Raw genomic sequence first — 24,850 nt, 5'->3', positions numbered from 1 at the left:
TTTTTTTCTCGCATTTGAATCACAGACCTCCGTCTACCATTATTCATCAAGAAATGAAAAGCTCGACCAAAACCAAAACACCAAGAAGGACTTAACTTACATCCAGGGGGGATAAAGAAACGAGGCCCTCTTGTTATCACGGTTATCACGCCCCAACTTAAAAACAAACCACTTAAATTTCTAAAATAAAAACTAGTTAGAGAAAAAAAATCTTTCTCCTCACAATATAAATGAAGCGCAATCTTGGCCTGATGAAAAACCAAACTTCACCATTTTCCTGCTTTTTCTGTGGAAGTTGGATTTCGGAAAAATGAAAATGGTAATATAATGTGATGATGAATATGATACACGTTTTTTTTAACTATTTAAGAAACATAAGGCTTTGATGACAAAAAGTTAAGAACAGGTTATCAGAACCTATTTAAGGCTTGAAAACAGCCAATTTCTTAAGAAAATTGACAAAGATACATAAAAAATGGGGGGAAATAAGAACATGTTAAGAACATTTTTAGACTTGAAACTCAAAAAGTTAATAACATCCGAAGGTTTCAAAAATTTTGGATTTTCTTATAAAAAAAACGTGAATAATATGTCAGATTGTTTTTTTTATAATTCTGTTTGTTTTGTTCCAATAAGGTTTCCTTCAGTAAACAGCCCAGTAAACATCTCAAATTTCATAGGAAACCAGTACTGACCCGTACTAAGATAAGTTTTCTTTCAAAACAGTAGTCTTTTCACTTAGCCATACTTTAGTAAATCATTTTGCGACCACCAGGCAAGGACGACCCAGAGGCTTTCTTTTCTCTTCAGCTTTTACTCGAAGGTTGGAAAGGGTGCCCTGGGTTTCTCTACTTTGACTCTTCTATTTAATTGTAAAGTATCAATCATAGATGCATCAAGTACCAGAACTCTCCGGCACCATAGCCAGATGCTCTATCTGCACGCTATGGTCGCTGAGCCACAACACGATTTAAATGCAACAAAGTGGAGAGAGTTCGACGGTAAACTGAATCCCTCAAAACATAAATGACAGGGTTTAACACAGAGGATAAACACACGATAGCGTGCGTAACTCTTGCTTCAAAGTAAACCATCTTATTCTTGGAGATCAAAGCATACATAACAATGCACATTGCTGGGAGGTTGCACATCAAATAACAAGTGGTCAAAATAAGCAAATTCTTGAGCACTTTTTTGTTACGAAGACGGCGCTGACAGGCTGGTGTCACTTGCTGGTTAGCCCGCATACTTTTGTAGAGGAGAGCATAGAGGGTTGGTATTGAGAATGTGGTTAAGACAGCTAATATGGCGGTCACTAAAAGCATTGAATTCACATTCACTACCGCTATTAAGGAGATAAACAACGACGTCAAAATTGCTGCCACGTTAATGATTAGATTACGTCTGCGTGACATTATACGATCATATCTTGCATACTTGGCAATTTTCAAGTACCGATTGAAAGTAATCATCACAATAACACAAGATGAATAAAGCGCATTCCAATTGTTGAAGACCGCCTGTGCTTTAAGAGCGGCGCAGTCCAAATGTACTTTCCAGTGGTATCCAGCACAAAAGACGGGCACGACAAATATGCAATTGATAAAATCACATACGCTTAAACTTGCCATCAACTGAGCAGAATTATTGAATTCACGGGTTCGACGCGTCTTCCATTGGCAATATAATGAAAGCACATTTAATACGGTACCCAAAACAGCGATGGTCAAATATAAGCTAACGATAGCTTTGCGCTGATCATCCGTGAGGATTGGTACACAATCCATGTTTGATTTAGTCTAAAAAAATAGCAGGTCCTAGAAAAAAACGGAACAGATTTCATATTCAAAGTAAAAGCGAAAAAGAGTCAAGAATTATTTAAATAAGATGGGATAATGAATCAATAAATTTCTCAAGGTAATGAAAATATGTTTAAAAGTCTCAGCAGGCTTCTCAAAGTACTTTTGTACCAAAAAAATGACTTTTTAGCACTAAACTGTAAAAAGTTCATTTTTTCTTCTTCAGGCTTGAAAAAAAAAGAATTAATAAAACATATCGAAAATGAAAAGCCGCTAATCATTGCCATCAATGAAATGAAACTAAAAAGAAGAGAAAAGAAGAGATTAGTCCAAGACTACCAAATCCCGAATTTGGTTCTATATCCAACTGACTTCGATCCAGACTCTCCAGGGGGTGGAGTGGCAATCTATGTACATAACTCAATAGCAAACCAAATCGTACACCTTAAAGGTTTTCTTGATTTTGAAGAAACATGCTTCCTGGAAATAAGAATCTCAAAACAAGACACCTTATTGTTCGGTTGCGTTTATCGAAATCCAACAAAGACTTCTGACAGCAACAACGAAAAATTACTGAAGCTGATGCGAAAAGTCAGCTGGACGAAAAAATACAGTCTTAAATGTTTCGTTGGAGACTTCAACTTAAAGGATATAAACTGGCTACACTGGACTACGAACAAAAGCGTTTAATAGCTTGGAATTTAGATTCATTGAAGCTGTACGAGATTGCTACTTCTATCAGCATGTTACAGAAAACACAAGATGTCGAGGCTCAGATGAAGCATCATCTCATATTGACTGAGGAAGAAAACCAAGTCAACAACATAAAATACCTCACTCCACTGGGAAAAAGTGAACACTCGACGTTAGTTTTTGAATTCAATTTTTCCCTTGAGATTTTGTCTTCAGCGACAAAATACATGTACAGTAAAACAAATTTCGATGATATTCGAAATCATCTGATTCAAGAGAACTGGTGCAGGACTTTCATGGAAAACGGTAAAAACAAAACAACAGATGATTTGTGGAAATCTTTCAAAGGGAAAATGGACAAGATCATGGAGCAATACATACCAACAAAGGAAATGTCGACATCACATTGGAAAACAAAAGAAAGTGTCCCACTAACTGACGAAATCCGGAGACACATTGCAGACAAAAAGATACTTCACAGGAGCTGGATATCCAACCTAAGGAATGAGGGTAGCGAAGATCGTAGAAGATCATATACAAGAGCGAGTAACAAGGTCAAATCACTGATGCGCAAAGCCAAACAAAAGATAGAGAAAACTATAATTGACACCTCCAAACGAACGAAATCCAAAGTCTTTTTGGTCTTATGTTCGTAGTGAGCTCAAAACCAAAACAGGTGTTTCTCCACTCCTGCTAAACCCAGAAGACAAAGCGTCAATGAAGTTCGATTATATTGAAAAAGCCGAAATACTACAAGATTAATTCACCAGTGTTTTTACTATTGAGCCTGACAATGAATTGCCACCATTTGATCTAAGAACAAACACCGCTGCATCGGACATGCAAATATCAGAACATGCAGTAATGAAAAAAACTTCTCAAACTCGATGCTGATAAGTCATGCGGTCCAGATAGAATCCACTCAAGATTACTTAAAGAATTGTCTGATTAAGTTGTTCCTCCATTAACAATGATCATGAACAAATCAAGAAGAACAAATGAACAAATTTGAACGGGAAACACACGAACATTATGTTCACGAAAGAGGAAGAGTCACCGACTGATGAGAGTTTTCCTTTTCTAGATGCAAAAATCATGAAGCTAGGAGGGAAATTTGCCACAAGCACATATTACAAACCTACCCACACTGGCCTTTACACTAATTGGTACAGTTTCACCCCTAGAAAGTACAAACTCAATTTAGTCAAGAATCTTCTTAATAGAGCCTGGAAAATCTGCTCTAATGAAGAACTTTTCAAGAAAGATTGGGATGTGATAAAAGGGAACCTTTTAAAGAACAAGTTTCCTGAAAAACTTTTGAAGTCGTTAGCAGATAGTTTTGTTAAGAAGATGAACTCTGTACAAGATGAGACCGTTGTCATGACTGTTCCAAAGAAGGAAGTTTCTTTGACTTTACCATTTCTTGGGAACTCGTCTGAGGTTTTAAAGAAACGTCTATTGGCACTGTTTAGGGTTACATACCCGCAAATTGACCTAAAGGTCAAATTTTGCACCACTCTTCGGATTGCACATTTGTTTAATTTCAAAGATAAAATACCTTTAAGGTTTCGAGCTTGGATTGTGTATGGAATGCACTGCACAAATTGCAATTCTTTCTACGTGGGTAAGACCAAAAGACATGTTGCCACCAGATACAAAGAACATTGTAACCCCGAGAAACCCTCCGCGGTTACAACTCACATAATGACTGAAAATCATGATTTTTCCATAGATAATATGAAAGTTTTACATAATAGTAATTATCGGATCGATGAAGAGCTTTATATAAAAGAAACGCTGATCATAAGGGACCTCAAACCGGACTTGAATGAGCATGTCTCTTCATTCCCCCTTGAGCTCTTTTAGGATGTATGCGTTCCTTTGTGAAATTTAACAACTTGTAATTACCTGGTAGTAATTTTTTTAATTTTGTGATTTTTTAGAATGTTGTAAATTGAAATTCATTTTTGTTTTTTTTTTACTATACTTGTGATCATGGTGCAAAGAAGACACCGAAACGTCAAACAATGAATAAAATTAAATTTTTAGTTTTCACTTTTTTTATCAAATTTATCTGGCCCAGCAAGAAATTTTTTCAAGTTTTACTCAGAAGATATGGGCACAACATGGTTGTTAAATTTCGAAATATGGAACGCATACAGAAGAAAATTGATAAGTTAAATCTTGACATTGATTATTTGGAGAGATGTGAAAAGTTTGACATTATCCCATCGTTTCTATTTTTTAAACTTTCAAACAATCGATTACGGAACAGTAAAACCTATCATGATATTCAGCTGAGATTACTTAATGAAGAGATAAGACAACACAAAAAGGAGTTACGTGAACTGTTTCCAAAGAGAGATGAACTTTTGAATTTTACTGAATCTAATGTTACCTGGTATGATTTTTATGTCATTCGGTCAAAGTTAAAGTCGATTTGCAACCAAGAATCGTCACGGACTCAACAACGACACGAAAAGAAATTTCGTAAACTTTGCAGAGACAGAGAATTGAACTTTGCGTTTGATCCGGAAAAATTGATTCACAATTTTACTGATCGAATTCTCGATAAATCTCAAAAATCGGCCCTGACGAAAGGATTAAAGTTCGGATTACCACCCTTTAAAGCTGACACACACAGTATCCTAACAGAGTTCGAGCTTTGCTTCAAAGGTTTAAAGGATTTAGATATGAACACTGATGTTTACAGTAAAGATCGATTTAAGAACAAATTTGCCGATCTTGCATATTCTTACTGTCAAAATTACAACGATAAGAATGAAAGAAATCTCACTGATGATGAGATGAGAGGGCTATTTAACTTGAGCAAGGATAAGAGTATTGTTATTTGCAAAGCTGACAAAGGCAGGTGTGTTGTTCTTCTTCGTCGAGCTGATTACGTAGCGGAACTAGAAGTAATGCTTGGTGACACTAAAAAGTTCACCCGATTGAAAGACGATCCAACCATCAAACGCGAGGAAAAGCTAATTCGTTACCTCCTCAAATTGAAGAAAAACAACTCCATTACCGAGGAATTCTACAAGAAAGTCCGTCCTGGTGGTTCCCAGCCAGCTAGATTGTATGGTTTACCAAAAATACACAAAACCAACCATCCTCTCAGACCAATATGCTCATCCATCAACTCGTTCAATTACAAATTGTCTTCTGAATTGGCAAAGATTCTGTCTCCACATTCCACGAACAATTACACAATACGTAATACATTCGATTTTGTGAATGAAATCCAAAACATGGATTCCTCCTCCACCCATATCGCCAGTTTTGACGTATCGAGTTTGTTCACCTCAATACCACTTGACGAAACCATCAAGATTGCGTTGGATTATTTATTTGAAAACGAGTCTAATGTTCGTGGACTATCGCGAGACGAATTTCAAAAACTTTTAGAAATGGCTACCAAAGAGACTAATTTCATTTTCAATGGAAAGATATATGACCAGATTGATGGAGTCGCCATGGGGTCACCATTGGCTCCAGTATTAGCTAACATCTTTATGCGCAGTTTTGAGGAAAATGCTTTCAAAAATTGTCCTCAAGACGTAACACCTCCTAAATACTACCGACGTTACGTAGATGATAGTTTCTTACTTTTCAACAACCAGTCTCACCTACTGCCTTTCTTTAATTATTTGAACGGGAAACACACGAACATTATGTTCACGAAAGAGGAAGAGTCACCGACTGATGAGAGTTTTCCTTTTCTAGATGCAAAAATCATGAAGCTAGGAGGGAAATTTGCCACAAGCACATATTACAAACCTACCCACACTGGCCTTTACACTAATTGGTACAGTTTCACCCCTAGAAAGTACAAACTCAATTTAGTCAAGAATCTTCTTAATAGAGCCTGGAAAATCTGCTCTAATGAAGAACTTTTCAAGAAAGATTGGGATGTGATAAAAGGGAACCTTTTAAAGAACAAGTTTCCTGAAAAACTTTTGAAGTCGTTAGCAGATAGTTTTGTTAAGAAGATGAACTCTGTACAAGATGAGACCGTTGTCATGACTGTTCCAAAGAAGGAAGTTTCTTTGACTTTACCATTTCTTGGGAACTCGTCTGAGGTTTTAAAGAAACGTCTATTGGCACTGTTTAGGGTTACATACCCGCAAATTGACCTAAAGGTCAAATTTTGCACCACTCTTCGGATTGCACATTTGTTTAATTTCAAAGATAAAATACCTTTAAGGTTTCGAGCTTGGATTGTGTATGGAATGCACTGCACAAATTGCAATTCTTTCTACGTGGGTAAGACCAAAAGACATGTTGCCACCAGATACAAAGAACATTGTAACCCCGAGAAACCCTCCGCGGTTACAACTCACATAATGACTGAAAATCATGATTTTTCCATAGATAATATGAAAGTTTTACATAATAGTTATCGGATCGATGAAGAGCTTTATATAAAAGAAACGCTGATCATAAGGGACCTCAAACCGGACTTGAATGAGCATGTCTCTTCATTCCCCCTTGAGCTCTTTTAGGATGTATGCGTTCCTTTGTGAAATTTAACAACTTGTAATTACCTGGTAGTAATTTTTTTAATTTTGTGATTTTTTTGAATGTTGTAAATTGAAATTCATTTTTGTTTTTTTTTTACTATACTTGTGATCATGGTGCAAAGAAGACACCGAAACGTCAAACAATGAATAAAATTAAATTTTTAGTTTTCACTTTTTTTATCAAATTTATCTGGCCCAGCAAGAAATTTTTTCAAGTTTTACTCAGAAGATATGGGCACAACATGGTTGTTAAATTTCGAAATATGGAACGCATACAGAAGAAAATTGATAAGTTAAATCTTGACATTGATTATTTGGAGAGATGTGAAAAGTTTGACATTATCCCATCGTTTCTATTTTTTAAACTTTCAAACAATCGATTACGGAACAGTAAAACCTATCATGATATTCAGCTGAGATTACTTAATGAAGAGATAAGACAACACAAAAAGGAGTTACGTGAACTGTTTCCAAAGAGAGATGAACTTTTGAATTTTACTGAATCTAATGTTACCTGGTATGATTTTTATGTCATTCGGTCAAAGTTAAAGTCGATTTGCAACCAAGAATCGTCACGGACTCAACAACGACACGAAAAGAAATTTCGTAAACTTTGCAGAGACAGAGAATTGAACTTTGCGTTTGATCCGGAAAAATTGATTCACAATTTTACTGATCGAATTCTCGATAAATCTCAAAAATCGGCCCTGACGAAAGGATTAAAGTTCGGATTACCACCCTTTAAAGCTGACACACACAGTATCCTAACAGAGTTCGAGCTTTGCTTCAAAGGTTTAAAGGATTTAGATATGAACACTGATGTTTACAGTAAAGATCGATTTAAGAACAAATTTGCCGATCTTGCATATTCTTACTGTCAAAATTACAACGATAAGAATGAAAGAAATCTCACTGATGATGAGATGAGAGGGCTATTTAACTTGAGCAAGGATAAGAGTATTGTTATTTGCAAAGCTGACAAAGGCAGGTGTGTTGTTCTTCTTCGTCGAGCTGATTACGTAGCGGAACTAGAAGTAATGCTTGGTGACACTAAAAAGTTCACCCGATTGAAAGACGATCCAACCATCAAACGCGAGGAAAAGCTAATTCGTTACCTCCTCAAATTGAAGAAAAACAACTCCATTACCGAGGAATTCTACAAGAAAGTCCGTCCTGGTGGTTCCCAGCCAGCTAGATTGTATGGTTTACCAAAAATACACAAAACCAACCATCCTCTCAGACCAATATGCTCATCCATCAACTCGTTCAATTACAAATTGTCTTCTGAATTGGCAAAGATTCTGTCTCCACATTCCACGAACAATTACACAATACGTAATACATTCGATTTTGTGAATGAAATCCAAAACATGGATTCCTCCTCCACCCATATCGCCAGTTTTGACGTATCGAGTTTGTTCACCTCAATACCACTTGACGAAACCATCAAGATTGCGTTGGATTATTTATTTGAAAACGAGTCTAATGTTCGTGGACTATCGCGAGACGAATTTCAAAAACTTTTAGAAATGGCTACCAAAGAGACTAATTTCATTTTCAATGGAAAGATATATGACCAGATTGATGGAGTCGCCATGGGGTCACCATTGGCTCCAGTATTAGCTAACATCTTTATGCGCAGTTTTGAGGAAAATGCTTTCAAAAATTGTCCTCAAGACGTAACACCTCCTAAATACTACCGACGTTACGTAGATGATAGTTTCTTACTTTTCAACAACCAGTCTCACCTACTGCCTTTCTTTAATTATTTGAACGGGAAAACACACGAACATTATGTTCACGAAAAGAGGAAGAGTCACCGACTGATGAGAGTTTTCCTTTTCTAGATGCAAAAATCATGAAGCTAGGAGGGAAATTTGCCACAAGCACATATTACAAACCTACCCACACTGGCCTTTACACTAATTGGTACAGTTTCACCCCTAGAAAGTACAAACTCAATTTAGTCAAGAATCTTCTTAATAGAGCCTGGAAAATCTGCTCTAATGAAGAACTTTTCAAGAAAGATTGGGATGTGATAAAAGGGAACCTTTTAAAGAACAAGTTTCCTGAAAAACTTTTGAAGTCGTTAGCAGATAGTTTTGTTAAGAAGATGAACTCTGTACAAGATGAGACCGTTGTCATGACTGTTCCAAAGAAGGAAGTTTCTTTGACTTTACCATTTCTTGGGAACTCGTCTGAGGTTTTAAAGAAACGTCTATTGGCACTGTTTAGGGTTACATACCCGCAAATTGACCTAAAGGTCAAATTTTGCACCACTCTTCGGATTGCACATTTGTTTAATTTCAAAGATAAAATACCTTTAAGGTTTCGAGCTTGGATTGTGTATGGAATGCACTGCACAAATTGCAATTCTTTCTACGTGGGTAAGACCAAAAGACATGTTGCCACCAGATACAAAGAACATTGTAACCCCGAGAAACCCTCCGCGGTTACAACTCACATAATGACTGAAAATCATGATTTTTCCATAGATAATATGAAAGTTTTACATAATAGTAATTATCGGATCGATGAAGAGCTTTATATAAAAGAAACGCTGATCATAAGGGACCTCAAACCGGACTTGAATGAGCATGTCTCTTCATTCCCCCTTGAGCTCTTTTAGGATGTATGCGTTCCTTTGTGAAATTTAACAACTTGTAATTACCTGGTAGTAATTTTTTTAATTTTGTGATTTTTTTGAATGTTGTAAATTGAAATTCATTTTTGTTTTTTTTTTACTATACTTGTGATCATGGTGCAAAGAAGACACCGAAACGTCAAACAATGAATAAAATTAAATTTTTAGTTTTCACTTTTTTTATCAAATCAAGAAGGCTTCGTGCCGGTTGATTGGAGACGAGCAGAGATTTCGCCTACATATAAAAAAGGAAGTCGCAATATTGCAGCCCAGTAAGTTTGACTTCAATTGTCTGTAAAATGACCAAAAAAGCACTAAACTGTAAAAAGTTTATTTTTTCTTCTTCATTTTCATCTTCATTTTCTAAAAATCTTCAGTCATTTTTCTTAAAAAATCATTTAATTCTCTGAATTGTGATATATTAGAATTGAAGAATTCCTTGAAAATGACAAACAAAACATAGATTAGTTAATGCACACTACGTTTCTTTTTTTGTAAAAGTTATTCATAAAAGATGTCTCGTGACAATTATTATTTTGCAATAAAAAGTTGCAGGTGGATTTATATGGTGAAGTGTGTGTGTGTGGGTTGCAACAAATATGGGTTGGATTTATTTTGTAATAATTTTTAGGTATTATTAAAACTTCAGTTAAAAATTATAAAATTTGCCACTGAGGCCAGAGAATACCCTGGTGTAGTAAAAATATTAAAGTGCTTTATCTCAGATAACATTAAGCAACACAAGTCCCTAAGAATTTCAAAATTCTATTTATGTAATTGCCAGTATATACTGCATTATTCCTAAGATGACTAATGTTCAAACCTACGGATCACGGAGTATATCCAAGCTAAACCCGACTGAGAATAACAATGCAGTAACCAAATTGGCTAGGTCTAACCTTTTCTAGTTGTTTACAACCTTTAACTTTCGTTTAGGTTGGATTTTAGTAATTATACTAGCCGTCACCCGGCGTCTCACCCACCGAGTAGAGTGTTGTTGAACACATCAAAACCCCTTGGGATAGTGCATAATTATATCATTTGCCAAAATGGGCAAATATCTGAAATGAAAGAATGACGAAAAGGAGAATATTTTACAGTAAGAAAACCAAAGGAAATTTTATATTTTCAAAAGGAGATTAAATATTTTCATATACTTTCATATATAAAAACACCCCTGTGTCACAGACCCGGTGGAAAAATAAGCCAAAAAATCGTCCCCGGTGGAAAAAATATTTCAACCCCACTGCGAAATTGCTCTATGATTTTATCCCCATTGAAAACTGAATGTAAACAATTGCACTCCAAAACTATCCCCACTGGAATATTCGAGCTGGAAACAATAGATTTTCTATCCCCATTGGCATTTGATAGAAATTCACTGAGGGAAAAAGTTCTACCGGGGTACTGAGACAGAGTTGTATAAAAGATTGGTAAAAAGGTAAAAATCAAAGTAACTTTTGGAGTTATATATTTTGAAATACATGCCAAAAAGTAAAAAAACTTTCAAAACAGAGAAAAAATTTCATAATTTCCAACAGAATGCAAAAAAAATGTCAAAAAGAAGAGTTGTCATGCCAGGAACTCACTTGAAAAAATTGTCAATTGACACGAAAGTTTTCTTCATTTTTTAAATGCATGTGGAAGAAAATGTCAAGTTCACAACAAAAGTTTTTCCACATTTTAAACGCACATTGAAGAAAATCTCCAAATTCACGTGGAAAAATCCTCTACAACCAAAGTTTTCCACGTTTTAAATGCACGGGGAAGAAAATCTCCAATCTTAATTTTTTGAGAGCTTTCCAAAAATATAAAACAGGTCTCCGTTTTCTCAAGCTAAAATTTCCATTAATTTTTGTCCCTATGATTTTTGCCTGAAACCGTCATATTTGTCCGAAAATCACACCAAAGTGTCCGAAAAAAATTTTGATTACCCCTTAGCTTTCCAAAAATTTATAACAAGTGCTTGTAACAAAACAATTGAGCGATTTCAAAAAATTGAACAAAATTCCCCCTACTACACCGTTTGGGCACCGGAGGTAAACAAACCCGTTTTTGCCTGTGTTTTCTTAGGGAAAGTTGGTTTTTTGAGCTTTTCTTAAGTTCTGTTGAACACAATTCCCTCAAATTTTAGAATGTTCAATATATTCATGATATTATACCACCCTGAAAATCTTTTGCCAAAAGAAGATAGCTATCACAAGTTAGAAGCTGAAAGCCCACGTTCCCCAACCCCTTGCAGGCAAAAATGCGTTCGTTTACCTCCCAAACAATTTTATACACAACAGTGGAGCACAAATTTTCCCGCGCCATTTCTGAGAAGTTTAAAATACGGGAAAGGTGTATTCAACTCATGAAAGCATAAAAACCAAAGAAAATTAGCGAAAGAGCAACAATAGTTGTTTATTTTTCGCCGCCATCTTTGTTTTGACGGTTAGAAAGCAGTATGGTCCGATCAACAATAAACTTCCGAACCGGGCGACGTTTCCCGATCGGCAAGGAGAATAGAGCACCGTACACATATTTCCCCCGACGTGTCTTGAAGAAATGACGTCTTCCGTCTCGGACAAAGCACACCCCACCAGAGCTCGATTTAAAAAGAGAACGTCATGTAAAAATTCACGAAAATGACTATTTCTAAACCTTGGAAAAGGATACGCAAACCATTCTGATTTTTACGGAGGAGTGTATCAAGAACTGGAACAAGACGGTTTAAGATCAATTTGTTGTACATCTTAGCGCGGCTATCGGCATTAAAGTTATACCCCTGTAATTAGATGCAAGGCTAAGGTAACCTTTTTTGGTACAGGGATAATACCTCCCGTCAGCCAAGAAGAAGGAGGCTGGCAGTTTTCAAACGTTTGATTGCAATTGCGATGCTTTTGGAGTGCAATTTGTAAACATTGAATTTCGAGTCAATCAAAGTCAATTTTCTAGTGGGGCTCAAATTCCATAGGTATTTTCCCAGCGGAACAGCTTTTTCGTCTTTTGCCCTCGGTGGCTGCTTTTGTTTTCCCACCGGGGACGCTGGCTATATTATAGCTTTGAATTAATTTAGAATTCGAGCAGCAGATAACAATAAGATAATAAGAACTTATCATCTCTAATCGTAGGGGGCCAAAACCTGGGCTTCTGTGACATCTTTTTTACGACTTAACCATTTTTAAGCTATTCCAAAGAACAGTATATATTTTTGAGAGGGAGGACGCGGATTAGGCCCGGGAAAACTTTTTATGACCAAAATAGTGACGCCATAGGCAAAACTGCAAGGGAAAATAAGGGGTAGGAAAATAGCTGATTTTCGAAAAGTCAAAATAAACGAAAATGATTGGTACCATCAGAAAGAGCATGAAAACCTGAGCAAAAAATTGTATTACAACAACTCTCTGACTAAAAAAACACAAAGAAATACTGCCGCTTTAAGACCAACTAACTGTTGACGTCAAATCTTGTCTTGATCGTACTGACGTCGGTATGTTTTTGAACTTCAAGCGGCTGTATTTCTTTGCGTGTTTTAGTCAGAGATTTGTTGTAACAAGTATTATTATTTCCGCATTTGATGTAAGCTTTGGACAATGGGTTGATCTAAATACATGATTCAATGCATAACTCGACGAAGATTAACTAGTGAAAGTGTGAATCTCCAATATCATTAGCTCTGTTTTCAGTCTGCATATATGTACATAATGTATTTTAATTGAGATTCTTTTGCAAAATTAAGGGCTCTGACCATAGTGAATTTTTCATAATTGCCGTGTTTAAAATGTGTTTTCTGACTGATGTAATAGACAAAACTATGGCATGTTATACATTTTCTGTTAGACAAACTATTCCTGAATCTGAAAATTCAAAAATTGCATTGAAAAAATTTGACGAAGAAGAAAATGAAGACTTTTGCGAGGAAGAGTATTTCAACTTTGACGAGCTTAGTTTCGGCGAAGAAAAAACATTTTGAAAATTTTTTCCTAGTAGATGGTGTATCTTTTACCGAACAATAAAAAGTTTTGCGGAAAATTTTTGTAAATGTTTCTTTGTCTCGAAATCTTCAAAATAGTGGTTTTTCATCGATTTTTCATCTGGATTTTGCTTAAAAAAACAGTCATAACTTTTGACACATCGTTTTAGAAAGATTTTCCGCAAAATTTAAAATAGTTCAATTCTTTGCGGACAGTGTAAAGAAATTTTGAAACAAAAAAATTAATTACCCATTAAAACTAAGCACTTTTTGTAAAAAGAGGGTGGTGCAACATATTATTAACATCTTTTTAAAGTTCATAACGTCATTTTTGCAATTAAATTCTTAATTACTCTTAAGGGATTCGATTAAAAAGCAATTTATAAAGGCAATTCTTTGTTGAAAGTGTTAAGGAACCTGAAATATAACTTTTATGTTCAAATACCAAAATCAATTTTTGGACTATGGTCAGAGCCCTTAAGTATTTCATGCGCGAATTGTTAAAAAATAATGGGAAATATGAATAAAGCCTTGGGGACGCGAGAAGATTTTTTCGCATTGGTACACTGCAACATGCTCCATCCCACCAACCTGAAACGCTTTTTCGTGTCTCCATTTCATTTTTCTTTCTCCCAATAAAGATCATTTTTTGCTCCGGGACAAAATCAGCGTGTCTTTTGGGTATTTCCCTCACTTTTTGTCCCATGAAACAAAAAAAGAAACCATGGGACACGCACTTTTTTCTTGTGTTGGTGATGAAAAAACATGATTGTAACAAACTCGAAGCAGTTTTCAAAAATTTTGGAGGGGCCAAGTTCCCTGCAAAAAGATCGTTGGTATTCTATTCTTTTTTTTTTAATTGAAAATTTTCCCTACAAGATTTTTTTGCAAATTTTCCATTATGGGTCTTAAAATGGGTTTTGGACAAAAACTTTGAAACAGTTGAAAAACATCATGACCTCATTTTCCTAAAACAACAAAGCTGAAAACGCAGTGGTTTTGAGCTATGACCCTCTAAAGGTTAATCATATAAATTAGACTACAACTACACAGTTGATTCTCTCTAATTTGATCGAATTACAGAAAGTAATTTGAACCACTTTTCAGCTGTGGGGACCAATATTTTAGTTCGAATTACAGAAAGATTCGAATTAGGTTCGAATTAGAGAGAGTAGACTTAGTCAAATAGAATTGATACAGTATACTTCATAAACCAACTTCACAAAAAAGCTGATTGGTCAGTCAAGACACGATAATTCATTTATAAAGGAATCAGTAAACATATTATCTAATAACCCTGCCGCCTTACATCCTTATTTCGTCTTAATTGGTGAAAAAACTGTTTTGAAAATAAAAGCTCTTGCGGCTGAAGCAGTTCCGTAGCAAGGTATATTTTTGGCAACCAGTGCACTCATTAGTTGAAATGATGAAGAGCACGTCTCCGATGCGAAAACCTGAAATTGAGCACGTTATTGCATTCACAATATAAGCAGATACATTTTGAAATGAGAATTATAGATATATAGGAAGATATTGAATTCAGAATAAAAAACAAATGCGTCAAATTTGTCAAATTTTCCTTTTTTCAAAAATTTGTATTTTAAAAATATTCTAGCCCTTTAGAAAAGCAATTTGTCTTCTGCTGCCAACACCGGTGTACTGTCAGTGTCGCAGTAGCGTGGTGGGTTGTCTGAAATTTGGGCAAACTGGGGAGGCCATTTTAGAAGATTTTGATTTGGAGCCCCCTATGAAAAATAAATATCTTTTTAAAAATAACGTGAGCGAAGCGAGAACTAAAATTTTGGGGTATTTTCTCTCTTTTTGGCCAAAAATTGCCATAACTAAGGTGTAAAAGAGCAAGCATTTTTCTTATAAAAAAATGTGTACGCAGACTGAGAATAATTATTGGAGATTCACACTTTCACTAATTAATCTTCGAGTTATGCATCGAATCATGTATTTAGATCAATCCATTGTCTAAATCTTGCATCAAACGCGGAAATAGCAATGAATGTTACTTTGATGACAAAGATTGACGTTCAACGGAAGATGAGCAGATGAAGTTTAAGAAAAAATTTTCCTTGATCAATAATGAATGATAACTCATTTTATAATAATTTCTGAAGACAGAATTCGTAAAGACTACAAACAAAGCCGATTAGCTCAGGATGTGTCTTGACACGCCTTTGAATGATAATACTCCATGATATGCTTATTCCTGTAAATATCTAAGTCACGCGATTGATATTGAAAACCTACAAAACTTTGATATCCAAAGAAATAATTCAAGTTGTCCTTTCATCCTTTCCATCGGAAAAAATACATCTAGCCTTGAAAGAATCTTTGAATAGTTTATTCAATGCATTGGTATTTAGTATTTTCTGATAATTGTTTTGTTGTTATTAAATCATACAAACACATTTGATACACCAACACAACACTAATGATACTCAGATATTTCCATTAGTCGTCCGATACATTTCTGATCACAAACTCTTTTTAGTTACTATAAATTATTCTTTGCAGCTCGGGCTCGAAATTAATTCAAAGCTATATATTTTCATGTGATGCGATCGTTCGGTGTTAACATGGAAACAAGGAACATAGCCAGCGTGCTATGATGACCTTGCATTATTAATTTACCGGAAGGGGTACACACCAACATCCCTGTGTCACAGACCCTTTGGGACCCCAGCCCCACTGAAAAATTTGGCAAAAATCTTGTTCCCGGTGGGAAAATACCTTTCAGCCCCAATAGAAAATTTACTTTGATTTCATCCCCACTCAAAATTCAATGTTTACAAATTGCACTCAAAAAGTATCGCCACTGGAATTTTTAACCTTGGAACAATTATAGAATTGCTATCTCCATTTTGATTTTAATAGAAATTTTTATACCAACTGAGGATGAAAGTCTAACCAGGGCTGTGAGACAGGGGTGTAAACCAAGTTTGAAAGCTGATAAGAACTAAACCCTTGAACTTTAACCCTGGAGAACTGGGCAACTATCTGTATAAAAAAGCGTAGAACGATAGTGAACAAAGAATGTATAAAAGTGATTTAATGGTACTTAAATGACCTTATAATTATCCAAAAGATTTAATCCTCAAATTATGGGTAAATTTACGTCATTCGCCAATAAAACGAAACAAAATTGATGAAACAAAAACCTTAATCAAAATACCAGCAAGGCCTATTAAATAAGATTTCCTTTTACACAGTTGTGTGTGTATTTTTTTGGCACAAACAAAGTCATAAAATGCGGTTATTTTCTGGTTACAATTACATCTCAAAATGCAATTGGTGGAAAGAGTGGTCAGGACTTTAGCCAGTTAATTATAATTTCACTTGCTGATAATTCAGAAATATCAATTCCGTTTATCTTCCATAATAGAATGGATTCAAATCGACTTTTGCAGTACTAGTCTAGTAGAGTTGGTCGAAATTTCACTAAAACCTCGACAAGCTCCCCAAATAGCTGAAATTTTGCATAGCAGTCTGTAATAGAAGACTAACTCGCAGAAAAAAAAAGTCCTGTCCATAGGACGATGGCAAAATATTCTACTGACCGAAAATGGAAATGGAAAAAAATGGATCCTCTTCAAACATCACCACAAGGACTTCAGTTCTGATGTATGTAAGCATTATGGAGTTATCTTAGCATTTCGAGATAATGAGCTTCAAAAAGTGCAAAAAGTGGACAAAATAGCTGTTTCTGGCTGAAAAACACTATTTTAAGGGTCAATATCTCGAGTAAGGTACAGAGCCTATACTCGCAATATATCTCTAATATAATTTTTTGAGAGCTTTCCAAAAAAAATATACAACAGGTCTCTCTTTTCTCAAGCTAAAATTTTCATTAAATTTTGACCCTATGATTTTTGCCTGAGACCGTCATATTTGTCCGAAAATCACACCAAAGTGTCCGAAAAAAAATGGAAACTATGTTATTTTGATTCCCCTACCCCTTAGCTTTCCAAAAATGTATAACAAGTGCTTTGACTAAAAAAGTCGAGCGACTCAAAAAATCGAACAAATTTCCCCCTACTATGTGTCTAGTTTGAAACTCGAATACTATGTGCTCCCTGCACTAATTTTTGCCAAAATACCCCTGGGGGCAGGAAACTCAAAACTATTTATCATCATTATTCATTTCATTCTGACGTGTTTCCACGAGTTTCTTTAAAAAATGATTTTTAACGACAGAAAGGTCAAAAGGTGGAAATGGTTTCATGTATTTTGATGATGTTTAAACAATACTGGAGAGCTGACACGATAATTTATCACTTTCTGCCAGTTTCATCAATAACAGTTTCATCATAAATTCCTTCCAAATTCCACGAACTTGTAATGGAAAGACTCAAACTTTCGAGTTCTAAGTACAGTACTGTATTATTTTGCACCCAAAAGCAGCCAATGGCTAGACATTCCAAATTATCTGTTATGAATGGCAACTTTCACTGCAACGTATTCTTGAAGAAATCTAGGTTCCTGGAAATTTTCATTTGTTCCGAGTTTAAATTAAACGATTCCAGGAAAAATTCATCTGTATTTAATTGAGCGCCGAGATGTTCCTGGAAAAACAGCATCTGCATACTCTTTGGTCCTGGATTATTAAGTCAGGGGACATCTAAGGAATGCAAATTTTTCGAAATTTATTGCTCCTGAATTTTCGGAACATTTTCGGAATTTATTTTACTTCTTCCTTAGATCTTTTGAACTGCTTGGAAAATAGCTGGCTCCTTGATTTTACTCTGAAATCCCCCCCCTGTCCAAGACTATTTCGAATACCTTTTCCACTTTTTTTTTGCCTGTAATAATGTCAACCCCTTCAAACATTCTTACATATTAAGGCCTGCCTCAATATAATCCGAAGCTTTAAATGTTCAATAGAATTCAGATAAGTTTGCAGTTATGTGTTAAAGGTACCTTAAAAGAGTAATTTTTGCGGCTATCTAATTTAGCAGATGGCTGGAAAAAATAAATTTGATGAAAATTTAGTTTGACGGTTGCAGGATATTTTTGGACAAAATCGTTATTAAATTTAAGGGCTCTGACCATATAGTCAAAAAAATTGTTAAGGGATTTGAAGATAAACTTTTGTTTTGGGTTCCTTGGTACTTTTAACCAAAAATAGCGTTATACAGGGTGTCCCTAATTAAAGTATCGAGTCGAAACACAACTATGAGTAGAAAGTTTTATGTGCGTGTTCACAAAATTGTATTTTAAGCTCTCCCTCTTTTTTCTTTGTCATTACGATTAATTTATACGTTGTAACTACCTTTTGTAATAAGCCTGTGTGATGGAGAACGTTCTTATATTTTAGCGATAACACACACAAACTTTTCTACTCAGTCGCATGTTCAAACTCGATACTTTAATTAGGGACACCCTGTTCAAGTTGTTTGGAAATTTATTCTATCAAGAGTAATTAATAATTAATTTGAAAAATTACGTTATGAATTTTAAAAAGACGTTAACCAAATGTTATATTACCCTTTTATACAAAAAATGCTAAGTTTCAATGGGTAATTAACGTTTTTCTTTCGAATTTTTTTCAAATTGTTTGCAAAGAAATTAACTATTTGAAATTTTTCGGAAAAATTTTCTAAATTGATGTATCAAAAGTTATTACTCTCTTCGTACGAAAAATTGGGATGAAGAATTGGTCAAAAACCTCTATTTTCAAGATTTTGAGACAAAGAAGCTTTTACAAAGATTTTCCGAAAATCTTTTTTAGTTAGGTTAAAGATACACCTTCTAACGCAAAAATCTTTTCAAAATGTTCTTTCTTCGCCAAAAATAAGGTCTTCAAAGTTGAAATACTGTTCTTCGCAAAAGTCTTCATTTTCTTCTTCATCAAAATTTTTCATTGTGACTTTTTAATCAAAGATTCATCAGGAATAGTTAGATTCAGGAATAGTTAGCCTAACAGAAAATGTATCACATGCCATAGTTTTTTGGCTACATCAGGCAGAAATTTACATTTTGTAAATGGCAAATACGAAAAATTCAATATGGTCAGAGCCCTTAAGCAAAAAGTTTATCTTAAGGCCTCAGGTATAGCAGGAATTCGCAAAGATACATAAAATGATTTAAAATTTGCGGGAATTTAATTTTGCAGATAGCAGGAAAAATATTTTAGCGGCTCAACGACTGTAAGACACCCTATTTCGGATGTTTTCAAAATAGCACGCAATGTGTCAAAAGTTCGTGCTATCTCTAAAAAAACTGAAAATAGGGCGCTTACTAAGCTTGAGGGGTTAATTTAATTTTGAGGATATCAGGTAAATCCGCCAAAATGTTTAATTATTTTCCGTGTATTTTATTTGGGTGCAGAACTTTCGAATAGTATTGAAATTACCATCAGGAAAATACAAAGAGAAAGTAACAACCATTCCAATCAGAGACCGTACAAAAAAAATTTTTCACACTTTTTGATCATGTTATTAAACAGCTACAGTGCACACGGTTGTGGGTTCGATCCCTAGCCGGGTCATACCAAAGATTCCCAAAATGGTACTTGATGCCTCTCTGATTGATGCTCAGTAACTAAAGAGAAGGATCAAGGGTAAGTGCAGAAATCCAGGGAAATGAGTGGCGCCCTCCCCTACCTTCGGGTAGACAGCTAGAGAAAAAGGAGCCTTCGGGTCGCCGCCGACTGCGGTCACAAACTTACTTACTTACTATTAAACAATTGACCAATGCCAAAAGCAAGAGGATTATTTGATCGCAACTGACCGAATCGATTTTAGCCATTGTTTTTGACAAAGAAAAAGTTAACAAACAAAAAGAGAGTTATAAAAATAGTGATAACAAATGGCTTCCAGACCAGGGTTTTTCATACGCACGTATGTTCCAATTTCTGGCTTTTCTTTATTTCCATAAAGTGATTAATGTCAAAATAATAAATCAAATCAATATACGATCGCCCTCCCAGATAGTATACTGAAGTATTACTTAATTTTCTGAAAATTCTGAAAATTGCCTTATAAATTATAGCCCCTATTAGTCAGGACTTTTAATTTAAGTCGATGATGGGGTTCAATATGATGCACTTTGTTCACGCTGTCAGCAAAAATAAGTGCTTTAAATTAATAAGCAGCAATTGTTTCAGTTTTGGTCAATTTAAGCACCCTATTATCACTCAATTATCTTACTAATGAAAGAGTCATAATAGGTTTGTTTTTCTAGAAATTTCAAAACCGAAGAAAATTTTTTTCTGAAATAATGTGACCAAAATACAAGAACTAATACAGTGTCGCTCTTATGAAACCACTTAAGTAATTTTAGGGTTCAAATTATATCGTTAATGGATGCTAGCAATAGATCTGTTAATTCTAACCACGTCTATTAACAGCTTATATTAATGTATATTTGAAGAGGTACTTTGCTGGAACCACAAAAACCAGAAAAAGACTTCGTTTCGTAAAAGTGCAATACATGTGCGATCGTCGCACATGCTTTCTTAATCTTTATCGCATCAGACATAAAAAAATCACACGTTCGCACAATACCGTGTATCGGCCCTAATACTGGTAGCCAGTTGATAGACGATAGAGTCTGTCCTAATATAATCTGCAGCAGAGACAAGATAGGCTGTAACTTTTGATAGAATTCGAATTAGATAGCAGTTTTGTACTTGTTGAAAAGATAAGCAGGCCTGGCCTTTTTTGTCTTCGCTGCAGACTATGTTGAGACAAAATTCGATTCTTATAACCATATTTTTTCAGAAAACAAACTTTGAAATCAAGCTCAAATTATGCTTGTCATATGCTTACTTTTCAGAAAATATTGAGATTGATTTTTTCTGTAAATAATAACAAGCTCACTCATTCAGTATATTATTCTCTGAATTTTTCAACAGTTTATATTCAAACTTGAGAATAAAAAACAAATCATTTCATATGCACATCTCAATGACTCGCATGCTTCGATGTGCTTATAAACGTTACGCTTGATAAAAAACAAGTAGTGCCACCATTGGAAAAATTTGAAAATACATTGCAAATCTGGGGGGCTTCTAGACAGAATGGCCGAATGTATGTGCAGAAGCTTAGAGTGTCCTCTTTAAGCTAACCGAAATAGTTAGGGCCAGAAACTTTATCAAATTCAGGAAAATACCAAACAGTTTTTGAATGCGAAAGTTGGCTGTTTTTTCGCGATGGAAAGAGACAGTTGAAAATGTTGATAAATTTTACTGAAGGGTATAAATTTCGGCGATTTATGCTGCTCTGTAAGATTGCGGTCTTAAAAGCCAATTTTTCCTTCTTGTCGCATATACTGTCGACTCACAAACCAAGCGCCCACAGGAAACTTTTTTACCATCCAGCTTCGTGTTTAAGTTTTGACCTACATCCAATATTATCAGTAATAAGTACCATCTTATACTAATTGTTTTTATAAAAGCCAATATAAAGCTAAGCCTGAGGTTTTTTTTAATTTTTGTTGTTGTCTTGGAGCAGTCGTTATGAAGACCTAAATCTGAGCCACGTGATTTAAGAAATTATTCTTAAATGTAAATGTACTATAAGTGGACACAGACCCAATATGGGTGTTTACAGTGAACAATTCTATTCTTAATCCTTAAATCCTTGTAGTCATTTAAACCGCAAATTGATTAAATTCACGCAAATCGCGAAAAACGCAAAAACGGATGCGTGTATTAATCCGCTTAAAATTTAATGACAGACAAAATTTAGTTCCGTTAGCCACTTAAATTATATTGCTTTCGAAAAATGAGCAAAATTGACGTTCAAATATATTTTATGGGATTTTATCAAATTACTCATAAAAGAGGGCCAAATGATCTTACGCCATTTAGTGGTGAATTTAGAATGGATACCTTTGCGGCAGATTGACTCTATTTGAACCTCAGCAAATGTCGGATTCCAGGTATGTAATCTTTAACCTATACTATCATTAATTAAAGTGACATAAGTTCCTCAAGATAGTACTGCAATATCTTAAATCGTCCCCCACTGATCTCGGGTAGAAATAATATAGACTTTGAAAAAAATAAGTTTAGTCCGCATTGAACTAGCCTGACCCAACCCTACCACATGGGGATTTTAGCTTCTTTTTTTTTAATTTTACTTGTGTCGTACTGTCCTTTTCCTGCAAAGAAGAATTCGGTACAGGCTATAGCCTGTAGTGCTGAAACGAAGAGAACTAGGAAATAAGGAATAATTTGTCCCTAATTTCCGATCTTCCTCCGTGTCAACATTTTCATGCCCACACAATTTCTAAGTATTATTACAATTTAACGATTTCTACGAAATAATGAAAATATTCAAATAAAATGTGGACGTGTTCGTCAAGCTTTCCCATGCAAAATATTTTTGAAAAAAATTCCAAAAATTTCATTTATGATACATTTTTGAGGTTACGAATGGAAAATATATGCAACGTTCAACGAATAGCGATATTATTTAATTGTTCGTCTGATATTTCACTTGGCATTCAATGTTTGATTTCCTAGTAAAGGGATATTTTATTTACTTTTTTTCTACTTTCAAAATTTTCAATACTATTGATCGTTAGGTTAAGAGTAAACTTATCTTTTTACATATAGATAATATGATAGGGATATGATAGCAATCTATCAATCATTTGCTTACCATGGATACCAGAGTTTAGCTTTCTCTGAAATTTAACCTTTGGTAAAAAGAATTTTATCGCGCTGCCTCAATGACATTACTATGTATTCAAAGAATCACATATCTAGTTTTTTACATGTCTTTTGAGACTTATGAATATAAGTGAAAAGAAAACATGTCACTGACTCCCAAGTGCGTAACAATAATTACCCAGTCTTTAACAATTTTCGTTACTTTTTCGTTGCGTTACTCGATTCCTAATTATACCTAGAAAAATATGTATATTGAGATGGCTCTCTTTCATTGAGTCTTTTCTACATTTGTTTGGTGTGATTTGATTAATTTTTATCTTTAACCAAGGTCCTGGATGGTTGCCATGGTTACTTTTGTTTTGTCTCACTGAGTGCGCGTTGAATAGAATCATTGTTTGTCGTGACAGTGTAATATGGTCATGGTATCATTTGCCCGTAATTTTCATGGGCAAATAAATACAGTTGACGCTCTCTAATTCGATCTTCAAGGGGAATTCGATTTTCATCGAATAAGGGAGCTTATCGAATAAGGGAGCGTCGGTTATGAGAGTTTCTAGTTGACGAGGTTTTTAAATTTCATCGAATAAGGGAGCCTATTCGAATAGTAGAACGTCGAATTAGAGAGCGTCAACTGTATGCGTAAATGAGGAGGAAGGGCGCCCGTAAATAATATGGTCAAATATGGCAATATCTTGGCATCAATAGTTAGCAATCCAATATCCAGTTTTTTTCAATAGTGCACTTCAGGAATCTTTAATCAAATTAAGGCCCGGAATAGAGTTGATGACGTCAGCTTTTGATACGTAATTACGTAATCAAATTATGATACAAATGAAAACATGTAAACAAGACACAGTTTTGATGAACACCTGGACAAAAAGGAAACTGAGTGAAATTTGTTTCAAGACTGTTAGCCAATCACTTTACGATTTTTTTCTGACGAGGACAAATTTTCAGCCATCAGGATTGAGAGAAATAAGGAGAAAAGTTAAAGAAACAAAACATTACAGATTCTAAAATTGATTTTAAAGATGCAAAAAGCAATTTCAAGCACAATTTTGATAAAACTACGAAAATAATCAAGTCTGCAAAAACAATCAAAGGTGACAACAAGGCTCCTCTATTAAAAGCTATCCACCCACAGAGGTAGGGGAAGACGCAATCCTTTCTCCTTGGATTGCTCAAATTACCCTTGAACATATGAACCCACGACCTTGTGCACCGTAGCCTAATGCTCTACATAGTAATAGTACACAACGGTCGTTAAAACTGGTGGATAGTAGCTCATTAGTAAATCGTTGAAAATTAGGAGAAGTAGACTTACAAGACATACTTAGAATTGAGAAAACTTTTTAAAATGTCTCCTTCCCGCCCCTGACCATTACTAGGACTGAAAAGCTGAGGAACCAGAAAGGTTCTCAAAAAATGGAGATTTTTTAATTACATTCTGAATTACGCTTTACGTCAAGTCTACTGTAATTACAGAATAAACACGTAATAAAAATCCTAGTCTTAAGATGTGCATACCACGGAAGCCCGATCGGGAAATTCGAAAGATAAAATACATTCTATTTATCTTATTCAAGTCTTTGTAATAGTTTA

The 24,850-nt window shown here is 34.9% G+C and overlaps 1 long non-coding RNA gene across 1 annotated transcript in view; it reads right to left on the bottom strand.

The window, feature by feature from the left end:
- LOC136799436 (uncharacterized) overlaps positions 1-15,029 on the bottom strand; it is a 28,490-nt gene extending 13,461 nt beyond the window's left edge. The window contains exon 1 of the long non-coding RNA XR_010845524.1: positions 14,982-15,029. This is a non-coding gene — a long non-coding RNA (uncharacterized lncRNA). The remainder of the gene's footprint in view (positions 1-14,981) is intronic.
- Positions 15,030-24,850: the final 9,821 nt, after the last annotated feature.

This window comes from Clytia hemisphaerica, unplaced genomic scaffold, assembly GCF_902728285.1.
Source record: "Clytia hemisphaerica strain Z4C2 unplaced genomic scaffold, Clytia hemisphaerica genome assembly, whole genome shotgun sequence".
NCBI lineage: Eukaryota > Metazoa > Cnidaria > Hydrozoa > Leptothecata > Clytiidae > Clytia > Clytia hemisphaerica.
The sequence above is the reverse complement of the archived record's forward strand: the minus strand, read 5'-3'. Positions and strand labels throughout refer to the sequence as shown.